This window comes from Puntigrus tetrazona, chromosome 11 (genome assembly GCF_018831695.1).
Source record: "Puntigrus tetrazona isolate hp1 chromosome 11, ASM1883169v1, whole genome shotgun sequence".
Classification (NCBI taxonomy): Eukaryota; Metazoa; Chordata; class Actinopteri; order Cypriniformes; family Cyprinidae; genus Puntigrus; species Puntigrus tetrazona.
Window position 1 is genome coordinate 16,440,026 of NC_056709.1, and position 23,279 is coordinate 16,463,304.

At 36.5% G+C, this 23,279-nt stretch overlaps 2 protein-coding genes across 5 annotated transcripts in view; one reads left to right on the forward strand and one right to left on the reverse strand.

The window, feature by feature from the left end:
* The window catches only part of si:ch211-51h4.2, a 98,481-nt gene extending 93,272 nt beyond the window's left edge, over positions 1–5,209 (forward strand). For both annotated transcript variants that reach the window (XM_043252237.1, XM_043252239.1), the window contains exon 19: positions 4,102–5,209. The gene's annotated coding sequence lies outside the window, so the exon portion shown is untranslated. The remainder of the gene's footprint in view (positions 1–4,101) is intronic.
* tbl1xr1a (tbl1x receptor 1a) overlaps positions 1–23,279 on the reverse strand; it is a 41,314-nt gene that overhangs the window by 8,372 nt on the left and 9,663 nt on the right. The window contains exons 2-3 of one of the 3 annotated variants that reach the window (XM_043252240.1): positions 15,659–15,708; positions 8,726–8,791 (exon numbers count right to left, since the gene is read on the reverse strand). The exons of 1 other annotated variant lie outside the window; for it this stretch is intronic. The gene's annotated coding sequence lies outside the window, so the exon portion shown is untranslated. The remainder of the gene's footprint in view (positions 1–8,725; positions 8,792–15,658; positions 15,709–23,279) is intronic. One more of the 3 variants, XM_043252241.1, reaches the window with a different exon arrangement.

Here is a 23,279-nt window from a genome sequence, read left to right on the forward strand (position 1 = left end):
AATACATATGCACATGTCGTGAAATATTTTATGCATATATATATATATATATATGTGTGTGTGTGTGTGTGTGTGTGTGTGTGTGTGTATATATATATATATATATATATATATGTGTGTGTGTGTGTGTGTGTGTGTGTGTGTGTGTGTGTGTGTGTGTGTGTGTGTGTGTGTGTGTATATATATATATATTATATATATATATATATATATATATATATATATATATGTGTGTGTGTATATATATATATATATATATATATATATATATATATATATGTGTGTGTATATATATATATATATATGTGTGTATATATATATATATATTATATATTTTAATTATATACATATACATTTAATATATAAACAACATTTTCTTAAATATACATGCATGTGTGCACATTTATATATGCTTGATAAACAGTACACGCATGCAAATCGTTTGACAGAGCTATTTTTGAAGCCTTCGAGAATATTCATGATAATTCATTATTGTTGTGCTTTAGGTAGTCAGACCACATGACATTTTACAGCCTGAACTACGTCAATCTTATTTTTAAAGACCGAGAATGTCGGGCTGATGATGCAAACATAATATTTTGAAAGCACCACAAAGCCACAGTGTTTACAGTCTTCTTTATGTCAACACGCAGCTGACTGACTAACAGTAGTCCCATTGAACTGAGAAGAGAAAGTATTTTAGCATAGAAAAACAACACACTTAACTATTTAGAAGAGGCTGATTACACCTTTCTGTGTGTGTGTGTGTGTGTGTGTGTGTGTGTGTGTGTGTGTGTGTGTGTGTGTGTGTGTTTGGCAGTGGTATTCTGGGCTTTTCACACGACTCCCTTGACAACAGTAAACTTGATCCTCTCAAACCTCCGAGGGCCTCCGAGAACAATGAGAAGCTTGGAGAGCTTGTGTTCTTGTGTAACACTGACCGTTGGACGCAAATTCCTTAAAGACACTCTTCACAGTCAGTGTTCCTCTTCCACCAATTAAGCACAAAAGAAAATATCCCAAAAGCCTAAGCGTTAAAAATCTGTCTCAAGAGTGGCATAAATTTTGGAGATTACGTTTGACCTGCTTTCCAAGCAATATTACAGACAGACAAACAGCTTTCTAAGCGTAATGTAAATGATTACTCCTGAAAATCTCACAACCACAGCATGTTTAAAGGAAAGAGAGATAGTCCTGGCCCAAAGCTCATCCTGTGCCGTCAGGCTGGTCAGACAAACAGAGCATGCCTTTAAAAGCACTACAATGCACACTTTTACTTCAACTTACTTTCAGATTACAGCTGATTCTAAATGTCAGCATTTGTGATATAGATTTAAATGTATTTATATTATTATTTCACCATCCCAATAACATTTAGGATGATGAAATATTAACGCCTTTATCAAATAAAAACATAACGGCAACATAAATATTAAAAACAGCTAAAATAATGAATTACACAAAATGGTATGAATAAAGTACCGTGCATCAATGAAGTAAACAGTGCTTTACAGACTGTATAATCAGCACAAAAATAATAAAAAGACAATTATGTTGATATTAACAACAGCAAGATGTAAATACTAGAAAATACTTAATATATAAAAATATTGAATATGCAACCATCTATTGCAATAATACAGCAATTCATAATACACAGCTTTACCAATAAAAAACAGTGCTACTCTTATGGTATTGTAATGGTAATTATTATCATCGTTATCTTGTTTCGTGTGTGTGGTCTGGTTTATATATGCTTGTGGGGACTCATGTCACAGTGGGAACCTAAATTGAGTTCCCCACGGGTGTTAAACTTATAAAGAGAAAGTAAAAGTGCAGAAAGTTTCCTGTTAGAGGTAGGTTTAGGTGTAGGGCGATAGAAAATACAGTCTGTCTGTGTGTGTGTGTGTGTGTGTGTGTGTTAGTAAATGATGTTGTATGTACATATATATCATAGCTCCAGACTGCGACTAAAATGGTCACATTTGGAATCAAAACTATTCATTTGCGAGTTTTTGCTGAGGCTACTACGTTATGATTTAAACATCTGCATGTAATCTTTTTTATGATTGTTTAGCAATCACATCTTTTGTCATGTTCACATATGCATATAAAAGACCCCCATCTCTGCAGCACAGCAACACTGACACACACTTGAACTAAATCACAACAGGTAATGCTGTCAACTGTGTAGATATTGACAATATCCAGAACAATTCTTGGCTTTTTCACGATCAAGATCTAGTCTATATGCCGCGTTCTGTTAACGCATGAACCTCATCTTTGAACCCTAGTCATTTCTTTCTCTGTACTATTATAGTAATTGATGAACATGAATTAACATCAAAATGTAGAGTCTGCAGTACAACTAAAAAGTCACATGTAAATGTCCTTTTAGTGTTTCGGTTAGCTCAAGACGCAATATATAGTTTTAGGTATAATTATTATAATTTCATAAAATTATAAATTACATCTCTCTAACTGTTCTTCATGAAACACTCGGTTACCAAAGTAAATGTCAGAGCACATAACACAACAGCTCTGAAGCAGACGTGCCACCGTCACCCCAGATCCAGACAATAGTACCATTTTTATTCCTTTTTTCAAGGCACTTATGTCAACGCCATTTCCACCGAACGCTTGGAGGAATCAGCATATGGCTTGCGTCCCTCCGTCAGCATCCAACAATCAGGACGAGTTCAAAGGCAAAGCAGCCCAATCAATCCGGCAGAAACAATGACTGTTGCTTATTAGATGCCACACGCTAGCGAATGCTGTCACAAGCGATTAAGACGGATGCTGGACTAAATTGTTTGTGATGCAACCTACTCTCCGAAGGGCGAAAAATAAAATCAAATTGGACCAGGGAGATTAAAGCGTAACCTCACCTGACCTACTTTAGGATCTGGATCCATCAGTGTCTGTCTGAGCATAAGAGGGTTGGGGGAATATGACACATCAGGGCCACGAATGGATCTCCCTACTCTTTTTCTTTTGTGTGGAATGTCCTAGAAGCGGGTCAGTGGATTGCGCTGGCTGTAGCCAAACACAGACGCATCCGCCATAGGTCTCCGAGTTCATTTTATTAAGAATCCTTTAACCGCTGCACTGCGGATAACATTGCTCTGCCATTATGGATCCTTTAATTACACGCCGTTTTCGCTCTTCAGCCTGTGAATAGCTTGAACATAGTCATCTCTGAATACAGGGGGATGTATTTTAACATCTCCTATAAAGCGCCTAACCACAGCCACTATGGGATCATTAAACGGTCTTGTTTCAGCTCCAACAAAAGTTGGATCAAAGTCATTCTGCAAAGGACAAGAACTCCAAAGCCTTTAAAGCCACCTGCATTTCCAACGGGTTTTTTGATGTCATTATGTTGATGCACTCCGTTTTGAAAAAAACCTTGATTTAAGGTTTCTTTTTAATATATTGGATTTTCTGAGATCGTTCAATGACTCGTATGAAAGTGACAAAAAAGTGTGTTTAAAGCTAATTCAATTCAAAATGACCACACTCATCCCAGAAACAATGTTACTATGGTTTGTAAATGAAGTCATAAAACAAAAAAAAACGGCACATTGTACAGACACGCTGCTTTGCGCACATATTTCTCTTGAACGTCGCCTCTCATTAACAACCAAAAGTGAAAATGATTGCAGATCTACCACGTATACGTCAAAAGACATTATATTTTACACACTTAAAGTCTAAAAAAGTCAATTTATTCCTTTTATCATAATTTGGTAATTAAATAACACAAAGATTAAAGTGCATCTGATTGCTTTTATTGACAAATTTAGCTAATGTTGCAATAATGGGAAATTTTCAGAGCTCATTTTTGTAAAGCTCATTTTAAACCCTTAAAGGGGTTAAATCTTGTAAAGTAAACACCGCGTGGCAACTTTTAAAAAACAGTCAAGTTTGTGGCTGATGTAATAAAAGGACATATCAGAGACAGGAAAGGTTATCTGCATATGTTGTGACATTGCTTCTGGGTGAACGCGCCTGTCACTTTTCTGTCTGAGGTGGCTGTTCACGGCATTTCTGTAATGAAATGTTGACTCTCGTATCAATGATTTTATCTTTGGCGCACAGGTGGGAGTCGCTGGAAAGGGAGGCGATGCGCTGCTCCGAACCGGGACTTGACAGAGGGCAACGAGAATGGGAGGTAACGTGAGGACAAGAACTAAACTGCCTGGATTCCTGGAGGACCATGGGGATTGCGTAACGTTTTTGCCCTCCTCCGGCACTTCCAGAACTCCAAGCATGTCATTTAGAAAAACAACAATGTGGCTAGTTTTTACAGAAAAAAAGCATTTTAAAACATTTTTAGAAGGGTTACCAAGCTCCTTTCTAGAATTGATTCAACTGATTCAAAAAAAAAAAAAAAAAAAAAAAAAAAAAAAAAAAAAAGAATGTGAGAATAATCAATATAGATAATTTGTTTGTTTTGACATAATTCTGATGCTGATTAGCATACCTACAATGTACGCGCTCAGCATTAATTAATCTTTTGTCGTTCGTTAATTAATCAGCATGTTGTTTCTTCGAATCTGTGTGAAAACTATCCTGCAACGGAATGATCCTGGAGCTGATTTCATGTGCGACACGGACGTGCCGAGCGGGTTTAATGAACTCGTTCGCCCCTGTTAACCGGTGACACTAAAAGTGGCCTGATTGCTAGCAGCTAAACTATGAGTAAGGCGGCCGAAGCCGACCCTACAGCCTACACGCTCTTTCTGTAGTATGAATCACTGAATTCAACACCCTCTTGGACCAAAGGTGAGGCGTGGAAATGAATGTCAAAGGACGTATGCATTATGATCTAAATGAAAAGAAGAATGCGTCGCGACACCTCAAGGCTTGAATCACACAAAACCGGTCCTGAACATATTTCACCACAAAGACGGATGAAAAAGGAAAACATTTATTATAATAATTATGTTATTTCTATTATGACAACTCTCAACTGCCATTAGAATGGTAATGGATATGAAAATGTTAATGTACAGTATTTGATCTTTGCAGAATGTGTGTGTTATGCTGCTGCTCCTAAATGACTGCTGGAAATCCAGTACAGGAACTTGTTACTGCTAATAAATATGCCTTTACAGTGCTGTGACTTTTTAAGACTGCAGCAATAATGGCATAATAAACAAGCAGATCATTGGAGCATTTCAAAAGAAAAGTGATTAAATGTGCTTATTATACCAAAAATAAATAAATAAATAAATAAATAAATAAATAATATATATATATATATATATATATATATATATATATATATATATATATATATATATATATATATATATATATAATAAATAATAAATCTGAAACAAACCTAAATTTATTTGTTCATTATAATAGCATTTAAAAGTTTGGGGACGGTGGAATTTTTTTCAAAATGCTTTGGTATTAATTATTTTTTTCTCATCAAGCCTGCATTTGTTTGATTTAAAATAACTCTTATAATCTACTGTTCTATCTTCTATTTTAACATATTTGCAAATGCAATTTATACTGTGATGGCAAAGCAGAATTCTCAGGAGCCATTTACACTTTTGATTAATTTAGTGGAAACTTTTTTTTTTCTTGGGGTGAAAAAGTAGAACAAGTGCCGTTCTTTTCAAAAGTTTTGTATCTGTCGCTTTTGAACAATACATTGCATCCTTGGAAAAAAAAAAACTGTAGAAAGTTAATAAAGGTTTGTATAGGTAATAAACTATAGAAACATTTTCCCTCTTTTGACTTTGGGGTGACATGATCTGACGTGCGTGCGTGCAGTTCACGCGGTTATTGTCAGAATTGCAACGTGTTACTTTATTTGGCATACCTAGCATTTCCAACATGTGATAAAAAAGCAGCAGATAATGAGTGATAACTGACCAGTCAAAGAAATGACCAGAATCAATGCTGGAACACAGAAAAAGCCAATAATCAATAACAGATTGGTTTAACCGCTCCCGCTCAGTTAGGAGAGTTATTCATCTCCATGTGAACTGAGTGCACCGGCAGCGTTTCCAGGAACTCACTATAACGCAACTCAGACAGCAGCAGTGACTAATGAGTAACAAATCCAAGGTCTGTGGAGACCCGGTTAACAGTGGAGGCATCTTATCTGCAGCGATAAAGAAACTATACCCTTCGACCCGATTCTGCTGCTGGTGTGTGTGTGTGTTTTTTTTAACACATGTATACCCTCAGGATGGGGTGTTTCTGTAACATGTGGAACAAGCACTGCCTAAAGGTCTGCTGGAACATGATCTCGCTGGAGCCGTTCAGAAGGGTTACATCATACCACCACCTGCCAAAATCACTTACTATAGCTAGATGCCAGCACACACAGACTCATTCATTGTTCTGAATGGAGTGCGTTAGCATTAACGATTACATTAAGAAGTTACCGTTTGCTCTCAAAGCAGTTACCAATAAAGGCAACTCCGGATAAAGCCGTCACCTTGGCTTATTATAAAAAGCAGATTGCTGAATTTATAAATTACATCCTAGGCGCCATCTAAGTTTGCTATCTGATGACAGTCTTGTGCATACGATAATGGTTGCCTTCACATTAACACTACTACAATGCTGTAATTATCAGTGGGAACTCAGCTTTCTGGGTTCGGGGTGTATCAGTTAATGAATCATGACTGAAGATAATTGGTAACAGTTATAATTATGTTTTTGTAGTGAACAACCGACTTCAAAACAGCATTTATAAAGCAAAAATGCGTTGCGGTAGGGCTTTTAATTTTATTGGCAGAGTCTGTATCAATCCGTTTTGCTCTGAGACACGAAATGATTGATCCTGCTTCGAACTGTTTTGGAACTATTTTTGAAGACAAAAATATGCTAATACTGATCACCAGGAGGCTAAAGCAAGCAAATAATATGAAACCGCCAAATGCATGCTTATTACTATGCCCTAAATCATTTCAATGCCATCATGATTCAGAGTACGAAGTCTGAAGGCAAGATATAAAAAAAAAAAAAAGAGTGTTGTGCTGTTCAGGATATGTTATGACCCCTTGACCTTTATTGGAGTCAATTCTAATCATTTTGAATGTGCACCAGGCTCTGATTCGGGACAGACACCTCAACACTTTGAAAAGTTAATGGATTCTCTTTCTACTTCATATTAGGTGGCCTTAACTACTACGTACTTAATTAATTGATACAATGCACTTGCTGCATGCATAGATTTTTTACATGGTATTTTTACTTTAAAAAATATCTCCATGTAAATGCATCTGTAATTCATTTGTGTATATTTATAATTATACTGTTGACCCAACCCTTAACACCTTAACCCACCAAGATTATTATTTTTCTTTTACTGACCTCAAATTTATGAATGGTACTGTTATATACATCTTAACATCAAAAAAAATTAAAGGTACCTATTGTGATCATATTGTATTGTAAAATTGAGGTGGGATACAGGTAAAAGTTAGGGAAAGGTTTGACAAGAAATTCATATTTTTAGAAAAGAAACGAGCCTAAAAGTGAACGAAATTAACGAAATTAAAAGTGACCACAAAGACATGAAAATGCTTCAAAAGATTTCCATTTGAAATGCATGCTATCCAGCACAGCTGACAGTGAAGACTGGAATAATGATTAAGGAGAATGATCAAGGAAACAAGTAATATTTCAAAATATATTCAAATAGAAGACTGTTATTTGAAATTGCATTAATATTTCATAGTTGTACTTCATTTGATCTCTCTCTCCATCTGCCAGTATTTACTACTAGTAATGCATTGAGTGCGTTTACATGCACATTCTTAAGCCGATTATGCTTAATAAGCCGAAAACGCACCTGGTCATGTGAACGCAATAACCCGTTTTCTTTTACTGGAGCAATGTCATAAATGGCGTAAGCATAAACTGGTCGGAACAGGTCGATTTTTTGCCTCTTACTCCGAATTCGTGCAGCATGTAAACACAGTAACCCGCTTTCTGCCGGCTTATTGAAGTGTGCATGTGGATACGTGACAGAAACGTATCTTTAGTGCGGATTTAAGACAGAACAAACTTCTAGCAGTACATAAAGAAGAAAATATAGGCTATCACACAAAAGCAGACTTTTTAATGACACAGAAAATGATCAAAAAAAAAAAGTGTTCTCATCTCATGCAGCAGAAATAGAAATGGTTCAGTCACAATGCTGCATTTATAACCGCATAGGTTTCCCGCTGACACTTTGCAAGCTTTATTTAATATCACAACTGACAAATGTATTAAATACTGAGTCGGATACTGAAATTATGATATTTTGACGTCACTACAGAACTAAATAACCTGATTTATGAATGAAGCCAGGCAAACGAAGCTTACTGATATGCGTGTAAACAGGGAAAACTTTCTACTAAGCTGATAATTGTGAGTTATCAGCTTACTGGTGTGCATATAAACATGCTCATTGATTATCAATCGCACAGTGATTCCAGGATTTCCGCTGAATCTCCCTCCTCCATATGAAGGAATGTCACTGGACATTTCATTACAAAATATGAATAAATAACGTTGGCGTATACACCAAAAGGTACACAGTTTGTCTTGAATATTTGTGCTTGAAACAGACCCTGAAACAGCTGTACCTTTTTCATGTCCTTTCAAAAACCCAGCCCAGCTTTATTTAGAAAAAAAAAGTTTTTCCATTTCATTAGAGAGAAAAAAAAAAGCCATCTTAGCACCAAAATGCATTTATACTCACCACACTATCAGCTCTATTTTCGCAAGGCAAACGCTTTTTAAGGATCCAACCCAAGTGTCTCAGCACCTGCAATAACATTACAGAAAAGGGTGAATGAAGCAGAATTTGTCAAGCATCTGGAAGTGAAAAAACATCACCTGCAATGCACGCCCCAATTAAACCAACCTGTCTGAGGTCAACAAGCATGTTTGTGGATGTTGCAGTTTCGATGGAAAAAAATTTTTCCCCATCTTTCTGCTGAGAGCCTCTCTCTCTATTGTTTTTCCATCTCTCCTGGGTAAGGTAATACACTGAATGAGTGTCTCTATGGACTTTCTTAAAATGTCCAATAAAATCTCAAAGTGGCCCTATATTTTTTTTTAGGTTGCCACTTACATTTCTTATGACAAAAAATAAACAAACAAAATTTGTGCACTGCCTTGTACGTGTGGTATCTGGACAACAGGTTTAAAGCATCGACTGACATTACAGAAAGTGGATTTTACTAATGTTTGTGAAAACGTCAGCATTACTTAGGAATGTATCGATGCAACTACAGCATGATTCAAGTAACTTTTTCATAATAAACTAAAGTTGCAAACATGAAATACTGTGATTCCTTGAATTTCAAAAAAAATATTAAATCATAGCAAAACATTAAATCTGATTTAAGAAAATCTGAAAAGTTTACAGCAGCGAACAAGCCTCATTTCCCCAGGTCCACGCGTAGTTCTGCCACCTGTTGTCTGTAAATTAGCATTCGCATCCAGCTGTTTTTGTTTCCTTCAGAAGTTACATACAGCACAGTTTCACGAAGCTAGAGTCAGACCATGATTTTTTTTAAATAAAATTAAATCCAATGCAGCATCTTTTTACTAGGCTCGTGGTAAAAAATAATGCAGTGAGTGCCTCAAATTTTTGAATAAAAGGAGTATATGTAACGCTTTGTTTATGAGAAATTTATTTTATTTGTATTTATGGGATTTGGGATTTGTTTTAAAATTTCAATTCATTTGACATTTTAATTTCAAAAGAAAAACTATATACATTTTAAAAAAATTGTGAAACAAATTGCATTGTGAAAACCTGGTTACATCTGGTTACATCCCTAGCATTAAATGGTATACATTAGGGCATTACGTTTATGACACACCTACATTTTCAGAAGAGACAAAACAGGTTGCCCCGCCATCAGGTAAAGCTGACTGCATTGTTTTGACCTACATTTTTCTAGCTTTTAACCCTCATACAGCTTGAAAGAACAAAGAAAGAAAAGCAAGAATATAAACAAAGAAAGAAAAATGTATGATTCAAATCAAAATCAATAGTGGCCTTACGGAAAGAGTTTTTTTTTTTTTAAATTACCTTAACTAATATGCACCAAAATTTTAAAAAGGTCATAACTCGGCAATACTGAAATTGGGTTTACTGCCATGTCAAATGGTTTTGCCTGGAGAAAAACAAATTATAAACAGGCAAGCGTTTATTCAAAGTTTTCATTATCATGAAAACTCGCTTTCACATTACCAAAACATTGTATCTGAAATATGACCCTAAGTTGAAATTTTGCCCTACCATAAACCCACAACTAAATCAAGCCTAAAAGTTAAAAAGTATACAAAAGAAAATCATCCAGGGCAGTATTTCCAGGCGCAGATTAAACCTAGGTCTGGACTTAATTTTTGCATTCATAAATCACCATCTTGGGCTCACCCTAAATGTGTGCATGTGTTAAGTTTCCACAACCAAGTAATAAAACGCATGTATTGACATGGCTGTAAAGTTACAGCTATTGGCGCGTTTCAGTGGTCTCTTGTCTACTAAGGTTAAGCTTGAACAGAGATGGGTGGAAACTACTTCCTTCGGGCCGCCTGCTCCCAGCCCATGTCTCACGGGTCTCTGAGACTTCTTTGTGCCATTGCACCTGCTGCGTCTATCTGTTTTCCAGAGCAGTGACGTTCCAGTTAGCTCAGATTATTGGCCTGTGTTTGCCAAGCGAAGTAGCAGGTGTCGTTACGGTGTTACGCCAAAGAATGTCTGATCTGAGAGAAAAGGGACGGCCAAGATTTGTTAAAAACCAACTTTGGAACTGATTTAGTTTGAATTCAATTCAATCGCATTGCCAATTTATATAAAATGTGAAAATAATTGGGAAAGTGCATCCAATTCATTAGAAACATTCTCGTACTCAAGCTCAATTTATTGATGCATGTTACAAAATGTGTTAGAGACTGCAATTATTAACGCAACTCAAACACACTGCCACAAGTGCTACAACTGATATTAGTGTAACTGAAAACTAATACTAATTAGGATTGTACAGTGCACCGATGCTACAGACGTAGTCACAATGACCAAGGCTCAAAACCCCAAATTAATTAAATGGTTAGTTTACCCAAAAATAGAAAATTGAATGCATTTTTTTCTTACCCTCAAGGCATTCTGTGTGTGCAGGACTTTCTTTTTTCAGATGAATCCAATCAGAGTTACATTAAAAACTGTTCGGGCACTTCTAAGCACTATCATTGTAGTGTGCAAGTAAAGTGCCGTAATAAAATGTGCCTCACAGAGCTCTAGGGGGTGAATGAAGGCCTCCTGCAGCTAATCCAGCGTTACATTTAGCATATTCATCAATAAATGGCAGTTGCTTTGACATTAATGCTAAATAATGTGGGGAGGTGATAGCATCAAGGACAGGGCTTTATGAAGCGAGCAAAAGCAAAAAAAAAAAAAAAAAAAAAAACTATGAATAATCAAGATAGTTGGAAAGATGATCTACATGTCTTCTTACTTGTTTTAGCCAGTTCACAAGGTGTGATCATTTCCTGCTTGTTGCTTTACAGTTTACAGTCTTCATATCTTGGTAAAAGACAGATTTTATGACATCAACAGTCAAGACCGTGATATGACTTAACGCTTTTAAGACTGTATAACAAAAACATGTTTCAAAATGTCGGATCTGTAAAATTTAGCAAGCTCCCGACTTGATCAAAGAGACAAAAGGAAGGGGAAAGTAATACTGTGAATGCATTTAAATAATAATAATAATAATAATAATAATAATAATAATAATAATAATAATAGAATCCATACGTTGAATGTAAATTATAATTCACGAAAGTACAGAATTATAAATTTTAAAACGATGCCCATTTCTTATAATAATATTGCAGTGTGTAAGCAGAAGGAAGCTTCTCATGGTGATGTTGCCTTTATATCTCATGTTCTCACACAATTTATCAAGGTTCCATGATACTTTAGCTGGTATCCAACCCTTAGACACCATAAAGATATTGTGACAATAACGGTTTTGTTTTTCAGGTCAACTATTGTCAGGGCAGATAATGCATTATACTAATCAACAAGAGTTAGAGAGAAGATTACAATAGGTTATCCTGCAACTGTAGGATTAACTTGGCAACATCTACGTTGTGCTGTTGAACTCGTCTTCTCGGGTTTAGCTTAGGTGAACGATTAGGCTCTAATTCTAAGCTTTTAAGCTGAGACCTTTGTTTAAATCAACAACGCCGTGTCCAATACTTTACTGAGTGCAATCTTTGACCGAAAGACCCCTATATATACAATCTGCTATACTCTGATAACTTCAATGCACGCTATAATGAATACCCTTTTTTCCCCAAGTGAAAGGAAACAGTTTGTTGTCTGTGGTACAGCTGTAAGCAGGGGACCAAATTTCACACTGAAAATATGCTAAAAGAAAACCCCCCACTTCAGAAAGTCTACTAGTGAAATTGAAACTTCATGTACTTGAGCACACAAAACATTTTCAGAAATCTTCACAATACTACCTAGCTAAAAGGAAACAGATGTCACCATTTCCTTTCAAAGAGCAGTTAGTCTTTCCTCCTACACACCAAAGTGACAATTCAGTGGTGTATGGGAGGCTGTTTCCTCATCTCTCTCTCTCTCTCTCTCGCAAAGAAAGATGGAAGCTCTGGACGCTTCCCATCCCCCATGTGTTGTAATACGGTAACGAGGGGGGTGTTCGTTAACAACTGTTGATGCACCTGCTAGATAAGCCAAACACCTTCTCTATTGTTCTGAGGATCTTACATCAGACAGGAAGCAGGCAGATAAAAAAGGGCCATAATCATGTGTGATTTAGATGGAGCTGCAATAGCTCGGGCACAAAGGTTACATTTTGCATATTCATCACTAAATGGCAGTTGCCTTGACATTAATGCTAAATAATCTAGGGAGGTGATAGCATCAAGGAAAGGGCTTTATGACGCGAGCAAAAGCATAACGAAAAACTAGGGACCAATCAAGATGGTAATGAGAATAGAATAGCTGATAATAGTTGGAAAGATAATCTACATTTCCAAGATGATCTTGCAAGTCTCTTACTGAGCTATGCTTGCCGAGGCTGCACCGACTCGTTCAAAGACAGAGATAAGGGGGAAAAACTGTCAATACAATTAGGGCAGTCACAATTTTTTCCATTTGAGTACTCGATTAAAAAAAATAAATAAATCCTCAACTGCAATTTTCTTGTGTCGAGTAACCAGCAAAATGCAGAAAGTGGTGCATTCCATGGACGCGCATGAATCCATGAAATGAATTAGACCATTTTCCAATTAACCCATTTAAAAATCATAATAAAGCATAATCCTACTATGAATTCTACTATGAATGGCTGCTACAATGCAAGTAAATACATACACATGGATAGGTACACGCATCTCAGGCCCCGTCTTCTATAACAAATGTCTCTTAATTGTGCAATGCATCCTTGTGTATATATATATATATATATATATATATATATATATATATATATATATATATATATATATATATATATATATATATATATATATATATATATATATATGATTTAAATATAAAAGAAACGCAAGATTTCTGGAAGTTTCAAAACTTTGCGTGAAGGCTAATTACTCATTGCCATGTTAAAAAGAGTAATCAAAGCACTATGAAAACATTTATTAATCACATTCACACAGACAATTATCAGAGATTGTTGAGTCTGTGAGAATTTGCCGATCCTTATGGAAAATGAATACCATCTGTCCGCTTTGGCATAGCAAACCACCGTCAGTATAACGCTCCCTTTTGGTGTAAGGATCGCATCAACTAGGCACCCCTTTCATGGTCAAATCTCTAAAAGATTGATCTAGTAAAAACAACCCAGACAGAGGTAAGCCTGACTTTGTTTTCTAAAGCTGGTTTGATAACCATGAAGGGTTCTTTTTTTTGCCCAAAGCCAAAACATGGAAATTCAATATAGTACAGTTCAAGTCAAGGAATTGTGGACACAGATTACATGATGTATTCGGGCTACACCAAAGCAAACTCCTCTGGCTCCGATCCTACACAGCACCTTCACAACTCACAACAGATGCGTATCTTTTCTTTGAAAGAGCAATATATTGGCTTTCGTTACATTTCAGATATTTTCAGACAAACTCTGGGCAGCCACATGATGAACACGTCCAAAAATGGGTATGATTATACGCGAAAAAGCCCCGAATCTCACTCACCCCGCAATGCCAGACCATAAGTTGTTATTTTAGCCCATGATGTTATAAAAGGCCTGTAACCAATACAGGAGTTAAGAGGTGTATTAGGCCTCTATTTTCTTCCATTCTCCACCAGCTTAGAGCCAAACCAATCTCTGCCTTAACACTAGCCGCTCTATGCTCAGTGTTTCTATGGCAACACTCTCAAGAAAGCCTGACAAAAGGTTTTGGAGTGAAAAATAGCATTTATCGTGTTTCAAAATTATATATAGAATTTAGGGATTTCAAAAGCAACCATAATAATACCAACAGAATAAACTATTCCGCGTTCAAAATTGCTTTAGCAGAGATTGATCGGACTTGTTTGAGTCCGTCCTGCTTCGGTTCGGAATGAAGCTTGGTTTTAAAAGCGCTCAAACTGACGCACCTTGATCCTTGAAACAATACACCCTGTTGGAGAGGAATTATCCGGAGAATAGTCAACAGGCAAACTGAGCGGCAACTCTTGTGAAGGGTTTAGGGGTCTTTCGGAGGGATTTGTGAATTGGCCCTGATTGACAGGTTGGACTGCCACTACTAGAGTAAATTACAGGTAATTTCAGCTTCAAAAAGAGGAAGTCTAAACTGCCGTCCCTTAAACGGCAAGCACTCAAGAACTCACGTTAATTAGCTTTCGTAATCTGTTTTCAGACTATGCATGCCACGCACAAACTCACTTTGTTACAGAAACAATTTCGAGAAGAACGTATCTGAAACAATGCAAAGGCGAGCTTGAGTGCAGCTTTATGTTGTGCATGAAGCATGAAGGCTGTTCTCCATGTTAATGAGCTTGTATTGGTCTTAACTGAACAGACTAAATTATTGTGGAACAGGAAGTTGTTCATTTGGTACACTTTTGGTTATGCAGACGTGGCTAGGGAGTTATTTTAACTAGGGAATCATTAATTTCAGATTATAATGTAAGAACCTGTCATTATTTATACCTACTATTTTGTTAAAATTAATAATAAAAACTAAAAATGGAAGTCAATCATTTATAAATGCAATTAAGACCTAGAGTCAATCATTTTAAATATTACCTTAGGTTAAAAATAAATACTAAAACTGTACTTTAAAATGTAAAAGATATAAAAAGCTAGCTAAATGAAACTTAAGGCAAACATTTTAAAAACTATTAAATATTAAAACGAAAATCAATCATTTTACATGCTATTTTAAATAAAAAGAAATAGTAGAAAAATCTTGGAAAATGTTAACTTTAGCCTGATAGCATTAAAAGCAGTCCCACCCTCTCTGCAAAAGCCGTCCAAAAGACAGGTCGGAGAGCCAATTAAAACACACCGAGAGTTTTGATTGGATGAACATTTCTTGGTCTGATTCTTCAAGGTGCCTTGATGTTGACCAAAACAAGTAACTGCAGTCTAGAAAAGAACAAGATCTTTTCTTGGCTTACCATGTGATCAGGTCTTGCGCCAATATGAACCCTTAGCAGTGGAGGAGAATCTGGACATTAAAAAAAAAAAAAAAAAAAAAGTTACTTATTGACGTAGAAATGAAGGGTCAATAAATAAATCATGTTTTCATTGTAAACCTGTCAGTAACACTTGTTTCAATATGTCATGATAATATCATGCTGTTGAGTTAAAGGAACACTCCACTTATTTTTTGAAAAGGCTCATTCTCCAACTCCCCCAGAGTTAAGTTTTAAGTATTTTTTTAAATCCATTCAGTCGGTCTCCGGGTAAGACAATAGCACTTTTAGCATAGATCACTGAATAAAATAAGACCAGTTGCATTGCATTAAAAAAAATGACCAAAGAGTTTAGATATTTTTCCTATTTAAAACTTGACTCTTCCGTAGTTATATTGTGTACTAACACAACTGGAAAATGAAAAGTTGCGTTGTCAATTTTGAACGCAATGCTACTGGTCTAATTGGATTCAATGATCTATGTTAAGCTATGCTAAAAGTGCTATCCCCCAGACCCAAAGTTCAGCTGGAATGGATTCCAAAACAGTAAAACTCAACTTATTAAACTCTGGGGGAGTTGGAGAATGATCCATTTCCAAAAAAAGTGGATTGTTCCTTTAAGGTGACATTAAGGTTTAAATAAAAAAGGGGTATCAGGGTACATGAACTAATCAACGTTTTTTTGTTTTTTTAAAACAACAACAACAACAACAACAATATTAAGCAGATTATATTAAAGCACAGAATTCAACACTCTGCATGTGGCTGCATGCTAGAGAAGACAGGTTTAAAAACTACAGAGAGTGCAAATCAGCGCAAATGCATCCTCTAGCTTTAATTACATGTCATTTATCAGCATACTGTGCACACATTTCAGGAACATCGCTTCAGAAAAACAACCCTGAATTTAACACAAATCTGACAATTAATAGTGTAAAATGTGCATTAGCACAACAGGAAGTGATCCAATACCTTGTTTCCACCTGATATTAAGATGTGCTTTTGTGACCGGTGTTAAAAAGATAGTTCGTCCAAAAATAAATTGTCATTAAATTACTCAACTCATGTTGTTCCAAGACATTCATTCATCTACAGAACACTATCTGACCCTAAATAGACGGCAACGCAACTACCACATTCATTCGGAATGTTATGAAGCTATGAGAATACGCAGCAAACACCATTATTCAATTTCTTCTCTTTCCTTCTCTTTCTCTCAGTCATCACGCACTCACAAGCTGGCATTCTGAATGGCGTTGCCCCTTGTTTACAAGCAGAGGGATGCACACGCATGGATCATGGCAGTCATAGAGAAGACTAAAAAAAAATGCTGAATAACATTTCTGTTTTTTTTTCTTTTTTTTTTAAACACAAAAGGTGTTCTCGCAATTTAATAAAATGAAGGTTGAGCCACTGATGTCACATGGCCCATTTTAAAAATGTTCTTACTACCTTTCTGGGCCTTGGACGTAGTAATTGTGTTGCTGTCTACGCAAGGTCATTTATCTTAAATTTTCGTTCTAAAGATGAATAAAAGGTTTCGTGGGTTTGGAACAGCATGATGGTGAGTAATTAAATGACATTTCAATAAGTCAATAAGATGCACATAGTTCTATGACAAAGCAAAGTGATTCAGTCATTAGCCTATTGTTCAACACGGCAGAATCTTTTCATTCGCAACATCGGTTCTTTCATTCAATAGCATTTATACTACTGTTGGGTGATGTTAACAAATTTGACATAGGTCAACGTCTACAGTGAAACACCGCGATGGAGGATGAAACCGTGGAGGGGGGTTGGTTAGGGGATGTGTTCAAACCTTAAATGCGTATTCAGAAATGCACAGAAAAAATAAAACGATCGTCTGTTACATTACAGTACATGAAATGTCCATGTCATGGAGACATCAGGACGATGCCGAATGATTTGCAGATTCTGAGCACCGCTGACTGAGTGGCAAGCACTGCCGCTCCGTAGTATAAATGGGTATGTGCGATCGTGAATCTCGAAAGTGAAAGCAAAACTTAAAAAAATCGTGCATTCAAAAGCAGTTTCAATGCCAGGCATAAAAGAAAGCCTCTTTTATGCCTGGCATTGAAACTGCTAAAACTGCCTAATGGCCGCAATTTTAAATACAGTATAATTACCCAATGATAAAGCTACAAGACAAAGTATTGAAATATGTATTTTCCTCCCACCTCATGTTTATTTTCTTTAGGGGTTCCGTAGTACACTTAGTTTTGTGTCTGAACGCGCTATTGGGATGCGGGGGTAAAGTGGAGGGGGTTCACGATGACCCCCTCAACATTGTGATGTCTATTAGCCATCGGCGTTCATCTATTGACCCAATTCTAATTTGCACACTGCACACGTGCTCCCGCAAAAAAGCAGAGCCAACATGAGAGCATCCTGGCTGACCGAATCACTAAAAAATACATCTATAAAACAGGTGGAAGCAGGGGCTTTCAGTCTTTAAACAAGCTCAGGGGCGTTTAGTTTCACTGTTGAAGTACAGTAGCAGACTCAGCCGCTCATGGATCTTTCACAGAATGTCTGTCCAAGTCTCATTGATTCCAATTTGACTGGTCAGCCATCCGGAAGTCAGTGTAAACCAGTTTCCATCAGCATGCCAGCTTTATTTATCAAGGTAACAGGCTGCTACAAAGAAAACAGAGTCTTTCTGAATGCCAAAGCAATGGATAAAATGTGATCTACACTGTAATATTATCATCAGGTCAATATAAATGCACCTTTTAAGCTATTTTTACTCTGGTGCACCTAACGCTTTTCTGCTGCTTGAATGAAAAAGGAAGTGCTGACCTGCAAGTCCAAAATCAAAGAATATTTTTGCAGAGCATGACGTGAATATATAACCTTGAGATTCTCTAACAACTTTCGGGCTTCACAGGAATGACAGGAGCAATTACTTTTGATTGATAATGGTTTTTTTAAACTGTCAAAAACATCCATTCACAAATCACAGCTCTCGTATTTGTGAATTGACAGGTCGGTAGCACAAATGTATTTCTTTGTTTGCGCGCTTTTGAGCAATTCTGCTGTCAAATGTACTGCTTGCATTCTGATACGGTCTCAGCAGTGAATTGAAAATACAAAAAAACGCCTCTGGAAAAACTTAATCATTTGAATCCTTTCCAAAAAACAATAATAAAGCTACTACACATGTACAGAGCTCCAATATGAATATCTTTACCCACTGGGTGGCTTCTTAAATGAAACATTGCGAAACTTAAATTTTAAACATTTTTCTCTAAGAGACAAGTGTCTTGACAAAGGGATCTCGCTCATCCTCATTCTGGGGGATCTGGATTGACGAGAAACATCTAAAAAGGTTCCTCTATCAAAGTCTGTTCCTGCTGCCCATCGACAACGACCTGGCCATTTCACATGACAGCGTCTCCAGGTTTACTTTCTGGCTAGACTATCGTTACAGCATATTTTTCTCACACAGCAGCATTTCACCATGGAGATGGCCTTTCCTGAACCTTGACTCTCACCCTTTTAACGTTCCGGAGTGAGTCTGGTGAGAAAGGCGGCACAGAATGAGAGAAAGAGTTTAATTGGGTCATCTGAGACCAGCAGAAAAGACGTGTGGGACTGATGAAGGTCAATGGAGGCAAAACTCGATAAGGTTGCACACGCTAAAAACTGCTTGTCAGAGGGAAAAAAAGGGAGGGAAAAAAAAGAAAAAAAGATGAGGACGCACAATGGTCGAGAGGTCGGACAGGAGTGAACAAAAGGCCAGAAAAGGGAGACGAGGACATAATCATTGCAACTAATTGGACACAACGTGTGAAATTATATATCAGAGCGTGTGCACTGCAATGAAAAACTGCATGACACCTTGTAGGTTTGGCTTGTGTTTAAAAGTAGTAAAAACAACAAAAAAAAAAAAAATCATGTTACAGAATGCGTTTTATTTGGGCTTTGCAATTCAATAAAATTTTATTATCATGAGCAGCTCGTCAGTAAAGCTGGTTCTGTGTTTAGAAGTAGATCGCCATAACCTGCTTTCAGATGCAGCATTAGCTAGACAATTTCCTGTTAATAATCACAGACAAATCATTCGTTTTTTTCTGCTTAATATGCATGATAAACTATCATTCAAAGTTTGGAGAAAATTGTAAAACTTTTATTCAGTAAGGACATGCTAAATTGATCAAAAGTGACTTTAAACATTACAAAAGATTTCAAGTTTAAATAAATGCTATTTACTGAACTTTTTATTTAACAAATAACATGGAAAAGATGACAGGCGTTTCCAAAAATATGCATCACGACTATTTACAACATTTAAAATAATGAACGTGTTGTTTGAGCAGCAAAAGAGTGAATGTCTATATAACAACATCAGAATAAAACTGTAAAAATCTGCTTAAAGTCAATAGACTTTATGAATCGGTGACTTATTAATCCTGACTTTCAGAAGAATAATATCTTTCAGCATAAAGATTATTGATATCCTGTTATACCGACATACTAAAACTTGATTGGAAACATGCAGTCTGTGTCGACACACCATCTCAAGAGCGTGCAACGATTATGCACTGTAGAAATATCAAGCTACGGTCGATCTCAATCAGATACATTGCGTTTACTAGGGAGCTGAGCCATTTGGATTAGCCTTAAGGAAGCTGCAGAATCTTGGAGAGAGATAAGTCACGTTTACGTTTAAGGAAGCCATTCGCAGAATATATGGTTTTCGCTCCAAACCGCGTGTTGGTATTTACGAGTGCAGGGAGGCAGGAGAAGTACAGCTGCCCTGCATATAGTTTCGAGATGAAGAGATGCCATGGACATACGTGTTGGTCCACCTACACATTTACCAAAAGAGCACGATCGTTTTAGAATAATGGCTGTTAGTCTGTGAATGAGCTGCACGGTTGCACTTGATACTAAAGTGGGGTTTTGTCTTGTCCAAGAAAGACCAAGTCTTTCAGATTTTTTTTTTTAAGGAATACAAGCAAGCTCTTCTAGCTACGATTTCAATAATACGATCTATAATAATGTACTATACATTAAAACAAAAAAAACTTTAATGGATGGTAAGGATGACTGACTAGTAACATTACAGCAACAAAATATTGAATTAGATAAATGTTTAATATAATATTAAGGGTGACGAAACGGAGCTAATCGTTTGAACGACGCCAAGCACTTTTCCACTCAGCTCAAAGTTCAAGTGACGGTTACGTGACCACTAAACAGCGCTGTGAGATCCAGTGTGAAATGCTTGAATTCAGCGAAGAACACAAATGGATAAACTATGAATTTAAATCAGAAGAAACGGAACTGACAAAAACAGCAGAAACACTGTGTGCACAAGGATACAGTCAAAGGCTTTTCGATCTGTAGAAAAACTAACTGCACCATGGAATGATGGCAGAAATGTGGGGTACAGATATGGAATTTTGTTGTATTATTAATGTAGACTAGGGCTGTACAATATTGGAGAAAAAAACTGACATTGTGATCTTTTTCTCAGCAATAATGTGCACAAACACAGGGGACAACTCCATAAACTTTAAGCTAGCATGTAAAGCCTTAAGAGCAAGTTTGACCAACATTATATATATATATTGCGATATGGGGGGAAAAAAATCAAATAAAAATCACCAAATGACTTGAATAGCTCTATTTGAAAAAGAAAAATCAATGATCGGGGTGTAAACCAGCAAAAAAATTACAAGCTTAGATAAACGAAACAGAACAAAGATACAAATGAAATAAACAGCGCTTTATATTTTTACAGATAAATCTACAGTATTCAGTTACAGAAACTGATTAATTACTGATTAAAAACATTGCTGCATAGCTTCCACTGTTAAAAGCAGTGAATGTTAAGGTTACAAAAAGTAATTTTGTACAAAAAAGTAAGTGTTCTGCTGTAACATTTTACACAAAAAGCAGGAACATTAAACTGCTGTGAACCAATATACTGTTTACACGCATCCATTCTCTTTACCTTCACCTGAGCCAAAAGCAACTGCTTGCAAACTGACGCTTGCAGAGCTATGCATCGTATAGTTTCACGTGTACGTCATTCCAGACGCAAGCGGCCACGGAAGTGAACAGAATTCAGTGTTCTGCAACTCGTGCTCCTGCATGACTCGTTGCATTTCTAACCAACACGCCGTTCATGATTGAACACCTTTTCGTGTCCATCGTAGACTTTGGGGCCTTTAAACGTGAAAAACTTTCTCCACCTTTCTAAAGTGCTCAAGAGCTTGCGTATTTGTGGCGTCTGGCGTTGCTAAGCAACCGTGATCTGTGCTCTTCACGAAGACGTAGAAGTTTTAACAAAGGATAAATGGATTTCCAGCTCTAATAATGCCTTGCGGTACCTCTGGTGCTGGATTTATTTAAAAATGAGTATCCATGTACAGATGTCACAGTTTAGTCACGGTGTCAGTGTGTGAGCAAAGAAATAGAAATAGAAATATAACGGTCAGTAACCTGTACTAATCATCGCACACCTTGCGATGAGATTAATGAGCACATTGCGGTATCAACGCTGAAACGATATATCGAGCAGCGTTATTTCCACAGCTTATTTATACACCGCCGGTTAAAACAGCACCATCATCATCTTTTCTGTAGACCAGATTTTTCATTTTAGTGCTATCCTCCCATTCCTCGCTCCTTTTGCCCTGTGCGCACAAAGACTGCATGTCAAAACGTCAAACAAATATGTGCTTTGGAAAAAAAAATTTTTAAGAATCCTTGTCACAATTACTTTATTTATTTTTTTTTTAAATATGAATGGCCGATATGGGCTTAAAAATATATCTTGAGCATTACTGAGTATGCATGTAATGCATGAACAAAAACTCCACATACTCCAAGAAATCCCTAATATGTACAAAGGTATCAAGTTGCCAAGTTAATAAAACACAGAATGGAGATTTTGAATGAAACTTTGAGACAAACATACAGTTGCACAAAATGCATGGCTTATGTATGGCTTATCTGGGTTCTTTCAGCAGTCTTGGGTATTTTTTGTAAGGAAAGTATATTTATAGCTAATGCAACGTTAATAGACAAAGCATTTATCATTCTGTAATACGAAACCACATCTGGTAACAAAACATTATTTCAAACAAACAACTGTTAACTTGGAGAAAAAGCATATAAATGATATCTTTGTTGGACAACAGGTTTGTAAACCGGCTCATTCATATGCAAAACTGTACAACACGTGCTACTGTAGTATATTTATTCAATGCTCAGACTGATTTTGTCGCACTGTACAGGCCTAGCAAACTAGTTTCAGATTGTAGAAGGAGCAGATTGTACAAAGCAGCAAAAAAATGTGCATTTAAATTTGATAGAAATAAAAATTGACATGTCAAAATTGATATGGTCAGATATGAAAAATGTAACTGTGAGAATGGATCATATTGCCCAGCCATACTAGTACACCACCAACTGAAGAGTTTAGCTCCAACTTGCTCAAACACACTAGTCTGGAAGTTCTTGATAATTCTGAAGACCTCAATTAAACTTTATTGGATGGCAACCTTCCAAGAGCTAAATTGGACACCGCTGGTTGTTAATTAAATTTTTGTAGTATTTTTATGTGGCT